Source organism: Cygnus olor, chromosome 3, assembly GCF_009769625.2.
Source record: "Cygnus olor isolate bCygOlo1 chromosome 3, bCygOlo1.pri.v2, whole genome shotgun sequence".
NCBI classification, from domain to species: Eukaryota; Metazoa; Chordata; class Aves; order Anseriformes; family Anatidae; genus Cygnus; species Cygnus olor.
The window spans coordinates 497,526-503,525 of NC_049171.1; the positions used below are offsets into that span (position 1 = coordinate 497,526).

The window sequence follows — 6,000 nt, forward strand, 5'->3', positions numbered from 1 at the left end:
GCGGGCGCTTCATTTTGCGAAAAGAGGCTCCTGCTAGGAAGTTTCGAGCTGACTCAGCACGAAAAGGCCACTGCACGCGCGGGAGCTGCCGGGAGCCGCCGCCTGGTGTCACACCGGCCGCTCTCCTGCCCGCCCGCGGCCCGGGGACGGGTGCTCGGGGGGGTCCGGCCCAGGCCCCCCGCTGCTCGCCCCACGGGGCCGGGCGGTCGCGGCACCGCTGGCTCCTGCCACCCCGCACGCCGTGCAGCCCTGCCAGCACCGAGCACCAATCCCGTGGTGACACCGTCTACGTCACACAAAGGGAAGAAATAAAGAAAGAGGAACTGAGCGAAGAGGAAAATTTCATTTGCCCACAGGTTCGCACGCACGAACACCCAAAAAGACAGGAAAAAGAAAGAGAGAGGAGGGGAAAGGGAGCGCGGAGCTGAGCCGTGCCCGCGGAGGGGCCGGGCACCTGGGCGCCTGCTGGGCCCTGGCCCGGCTGCTCCCGGCCCCCTCCTGCTTGCAGCCCTGGGGCGCTCTGCGGTTGCTTTTTTAGTTCGCGTGGGTTTGGTTTTTGGGTTTATTTTTGTGTGTTTTTTTTTCCTCTAAGAGAAACTTTCCGCGGGCACCAAGCACCCGGCTGAACTCCGCTGGGCCTGGGGGCTGCGGGGTCGCATGGGGGGGGGGCAGGGGGCAGGCGGGCAGTAAGGGGGTGCGGGGGGAAGGCAGGGACTGGGGGGGCAGGCAGGGGATGGGCAGGGGGCAGGGGGCAGGCAGGAGGGGGACAGGCAGAGAGCACCGGGAGCACAGGGTGCAGGCAGGGTGCAGGCAGGACGCACAGGGTGCAGGCAGGGCGCAGAGGCTGTAGGCAGGGTGCAGGCAGGGTGCACGGGGCACAGGCAGGGTGCAGGCAGAGCACAGGCAGGGCGCACAGGGCACAGGCAGGGCACAGGCAGGACGCACGGCGTGCACAGGGCGCAGGCAGCAGCAGCCCCAGCTCCCGGCCTGCCCGCAGCCCCTGCTCCAGCCTGGGCATCCCCTGTCCCCGTCCCCCATCCCCATCCCCTGTCCCCCATCCCCTACCCCTATCTCCATTCCCTACCCCTATCCCCCATCCCTATCCCCTGTCCCCCATTCCCAACCCGTATCCCCCATCCCCATCCCCTAAGCCTATCCCCCATTTCCTACCCCTACCCCTATCCCCCATCCCCTACCCCTATCCCCCCATTTCCTACCCCTACCCCTATCCCCCGTCCCCTACCCCTATCCCCCGTCCCTATCCCCCACCCCCTGCCCCGTCCCCATCCCCTCCGGGCCGTGCTCCCCCACTCGGGGCGATGCTCCCGGGACGGGGAGAACGGGGCGGGGGGGGGGGGGGAGCGGAGGAGGAGGAGGGAAAAAAAACAAGCAAACAAAAAAAAACACCGACACGGGGGGGGTCAGGGGGGCCCCGCCGCCGTGCCGAGCCGAGCCGAGTCGTGCCGAGCCGTGCTCGGGAGCGGGGCCGGGGGCGGCCCGGCGCTGCCCTTCAGCCGCCCGCCCGGGCGCTCAAGGACGCGGCGGCGCCCGGCGGGGCGGGGACGGGCCCGGGGGGGGGCCGAGGGGGGGACACCGGGGGAGAGGGGGGGCCCGGGGGGGGGGCCGGGCGGCCGCTGCCATCTTTTCCTGCTTTTCCTCCGCGCCCGCCCGGCCCCGCCGCCGGCAGCGGGAGGGGGGGGGGGGGGGGGGGGAGCACGGGGCTGGGGGCGCCGCGCGGGCCGAGCCGTGCCGAGCCGTGCCAACGGGAGGGGGGGGGGGGGGAAAACCGGGGGGGTGCCCGTCCCGGGCGGGGGGGGCCACGGGGGGGGGGGTCGGGGAAGCCGGGCGCGCGCCGCCGCGGGGCCGTTACCTGGGCCGTGCGGGCCCGGCGCGCCGTGCCGAGCCGTGCCGAGCCGCGCCGAGCCGCGCCGAGCCGCGCCGAGCCGCCCCGAGCCGCCGCTGCGCTGCCCGGCGAGGCCTCCTCCCGCAGCGCCGCCGCCTCCACTGCAGCACCGAGCCGCCCGCCCGCCGCCCGCCGCGCGGTCCTAGCGCCCTCCGCCGCCGCCACGGCGCGGCACGGCTCGGCACGGCTCGGCACGGCACGGCACGGCACGGCAGGGCCCCGCCGGGACAGCGCGGGGTAGCGCCCGGCTGAGCCGCGCCGGCGCGTGATCCGGCCGTGCTGCGCCGTGCCGAGATGTGCCGAGCCAAGCCGTGCTGAGCCAGACCGTGCTGGGCCAAGCCAAGCTTAGTCAAGTGCTGTGCGCTTGGTGCGGTGCCAAGCCAGGCCGAGCAGTGCCGGGTTGGCCCGGACTGGGTCAAGGCACTGCACGGTGTGTGGTGCCAAGCCAGGACAGGCCAAGGCGCGCCGAGCCGTGCTGGACCAGGCCAAGCCAAGCTGAGCCAAACCGAGCCATGCCACGTCCTGCAAGGGCTGGACAAGCTTAGCCAAGGCCAGCAGTCCCGTGCAGAGCTGGACCACAGCCACGCTGAGCCGGGCTGAGCCCAGCAGTGCTGACCCGCGCCGAGCCGTGCTGGGTGGAACTGAGCGGTGCCAGCCCATGCAGCACTGCTCTGAGCAGCACCAGGCCGTGCCACGCCAAGCTGAGCCGTGCCATGCAATGCCGAGCTAGAAAGGCTGCTGCCAAGGCAAGGGGCTTCATACAGTGCCGGGCCGTGCAGTGCTGGTGTGAGCAGGGCCAAGCCAAGCGGGGCCATGGGTGCTGTGCATGCAGCGTGCGCACAGCCGGGGTGTTGAGCCGTGCCACGCAGGGCTAAACCGTGTTGAGCAGTGCCGAGCAGAGCCGAACCGTGCAGTGCGGTGCCATGCAGTGCGGTGCAGAACTGTGCCGTGCGGTGTGATGACCTGTGCCAAGCCATGCACAGCTGTGCAGTGCTGAGCAGTGCGGTGCTGAGCGATGGTGCTGTGCAGTGCCATGCCTGTGCCAAGCCATCTCGCAGTCCTGAACTGTGCCGAGCCATGCAGCGCCGCGCCAAACCAAGCCATGCCGGTGGGGATGAGTGGTGCCGTGCAGTGCTGTGCCATGCCATGCAATTCTGGGGCACTGTGTGTCCCTGGTCCCCCAGTGCCACTGAGCCCTGACCCACTGGGGACATCTCTGGGTGCCTCTGCTTTGGGCAGTCATGCTGAGCACCCCTATCCCACGCCCCACGCCCCAGCACCCCACGTTGGCCCTATTCTGTCCTGGCCAGAGGTGCCCGGGGGGCTCCTGGGGCCATGTGGGGACCTGAGCACCCTCTGTGTGTGTGCTGGCGGCCAGATAACGGGCACAGACACACCATGGAGGCTCTAAAGCAGAAGATGCACAAAACGACTCAGCAATTAGGCTGCCTTGAGGTGTGCAAACACCCATGAGGTGTCTTGGGGGTTGTCGTTGCCGGCGATGCCACGGGTGCTGGGTAGGGGCCGGAGAGCCAAGATCAACCTGCCGGGAGCAGCGGTGGAGGCGAGAGCCACCGGGGCAAAGCCCCCGGACTCTGCGTGGGCACTGTCATTGCCCCCCACCCAGTGGGGACCAGCGTGGGCACCCTCAGTGCAGCGCGCTGGGCATCCCGCACCGCGCAGGGGGCTCTGCAGGGACAGGGTGGGGGAGCACTGGAGAGCCACAGAGGGCTGTGGACCATCCTTGTACCAGAGAAAGGGGAACGTGGGGGGCTGGGGGAGAAGGCTGCAGCCTGGCACCCCCCGGAACGCCCGTGCTCCCTGGGGGAGCGGGGTGGGTTCCCTGGGCACAGCCTCCAGCCTGGTGTGTCTGGGGAGGCCGTGGAGACCGTAGCGGGTGCTGGGGAGCTGCCCCTTGGACAGGGCTGGGGAGGGGGCCAGGGAGCACCCCCACCTCCCACATGGGGCTGGTGAGGGGCCATGCCCAGGTCCCAGGCCACCAGCGCCAGTGCCCCACAGCCCTCGGCATGGGCACGGAGGGGCTCGGCTGTGCCATGCAGGCTGCAGCCCAGACAAACCCTTTTAGGCAGGGACCCAGGCTCGCCTTCAGTGCTGGAAGGCGCCTAGCGCACATGGGGGCACTGTAAAATAAGACATTAATTAATAATAATAATTAATGTTACATTCCCCTGACTTAATATGACCGTCTTGCTCACTGCTGCAGGGGAAAGCTGCTCCCTCTCTCCCTCGCGCTCTAATAGCTTTCTTGAACGCGTGCCCGTGTCTGGGGCTGGGCAGGGACACGAGCACGGCGCGGCCCCTCCGCTGCCCCCCGTCCCATGCAGGAGGGCAGAGCTGGCCCCCTGCCGCCCCGCGCACCCACTCTGCTCTTGATGCCTTCCCTGGCCTCGTGCTGGCCCTGCAGGGGCCGCGGTGCCGCGGTGCCCCTGGCTGCTCCACTGGGACCCTGCTGGTCCCCCTGCCATGTCTCCACAGAGGCAGCACGACTTCGGTCCCCGCAGTGGCAGCCACCGTGACTTTGAGGGGCCTTTTGAACCATTGCATGCATTTTGCAGCCCAGAATTGCGCTGTCCTACCTCCCTTTGTTGAGTGGCTATGGCAGCGCGGTCGCTACCATGGGGCCTTCCAAGCCAGGGCCCTTTCATTTCCCTGGTGCTGTGGGAAGGGCTCCGGGCGCTTTGTGCAGGGGCTGGCACGCTGCTTCACTCCGACATGCTCTGGCCCCTGGTCCCCATCCCAGAGGATGCTGTGGGTTGGGTGCTGGTGCCACCGACACCTTCCTGCACGCAGCCAAAGCAGCCCACGGTGCCACTCCGCACCGGTGCCCGTGGCTCTGGAGCCGGCCAAGCCCTGTGGCACGGCGTGGGCAGTGCGTGGCCAGGCCAGCAGCAGTGCCAATGCCATGGGACGGCTGCAGCCACGGTTCCAGGGCCCCTGTGCTGTGCTGGGCATCTCCCTGCGATGATTCCAGGTACAAGGAGGAGCAATGGGTGCCCTGAGCGGTGGTGTGTCATCTCTGAAGTATTTGAGATAAGGGATTTGCCCCATCTCCCCTGTTGTGCCGCCTCTCGGGGCCCCCCGGCAGCGCAGCGTGCCAGCTCGCAGCCTGGGACCCCGGGGTAAGCGCCCCTGCCTCGCTGGCTCGGCGCGCCCAGCCTGCTAAGCCCCTGCTCTGGAGGTGTGCCAGGGAGCTATTATCAGCCGAATAAATCCCCACAACTGCACTCGCCCCGTTCCCGAGACACACAGCAGCCTTGTGAGGCAGGTGAAGGCCTCGCTGCGCTCTCCCTGTGCCCTCTCCGCAAACAATGCGGCATCTCGTCCCCGGCAAAACGTATTTTTCCAGATGCTTAATGTGCCCCAGGCTGCCCTCTTATCCACTGATGATCTTGCAACAGAAGCATGTGCCCTGGTAACCGGCAGCCGCCGTCACTCCCTCTCTGCAGGTCTCCTCGGCGGCTGGCAGCTCGCTTGCTCCTTTCAGTTCACGTCCCCGCTCACATTGCCGGAGCTGCTGTGGTGCGGAGCCCCGAGCTCGGCGCGAGCCCTGGCTCCCCAGCTGCGCCGGTGCTGCGCTGCTGCTATTTCTGGATGCTGGCACTGGCGTGGGCTGCGGTAGCCGCCTGCTCCGGCCGCCTGCAGACACGCTGACCCTGGTGCACTCCCCGGTGTCCCCGCAAGCCCTCCTGGGCCACCTCCATCCCTGCCCCAGGCTTCAGCATTTGTTTTCTGACTCGGGCCGCCCAGCTTTCTCCCCAGGCTCCCACCGCTGTGGTGAGGTGCGTTGGGAGCGCCAGCTTTAGCACCCTGCCGGGCTTTGCTGCGGCTGACGCACGTGCGCTCCCTCTCCCATTCCCCGTCTGAGTCTGCTGTGCTGTAGGAATTTTTTAACATATCCTGAAGCCATACCCTAATTGCTCTGCTGCTTGGCACACCCTTCCTCTCCTTTCTGCGGCCCCTGCGGCTTCCCTCTCATTGTGTTGCAAAACTGCAGGTGACTGGACCCGGCGTGGCTGGCCGGCGGCCAGCAGCGAGCAGCAGCCCGGGCATGCACAGCTCCGCACGGCACGAGGCCG

The 6,000-nt window shown here is 68.5% G+C and overlaps 1 protein-coding gene across 2 annotated transcripts in view; it reads right to left on the bottom strand.

Moving 5' to 3' along the window:
* The window catches only part of DNMT3A (DNA methyltransferase 3 alpha), a 46,830-nt gene extending 44,819 nt beyond the window's left edge, over positions 1-2,011 (bottom strand). Inside the window, exon 1 of one of the 2 annotated variants that reach the window (XM_040552185.1) lies at positions 1,871-2,011. The gene's annotated coding sequence lies outside the window, so the exon portion shown is untranslated. The remainder of the gene's footprint in view (positions 1-1,870) is intronic. The other variant, XM_040552181.1, reaches the window with a different exon arrangement.
* Positions 2,012-6,000: the final 3,989 nt, after the last annotated feature.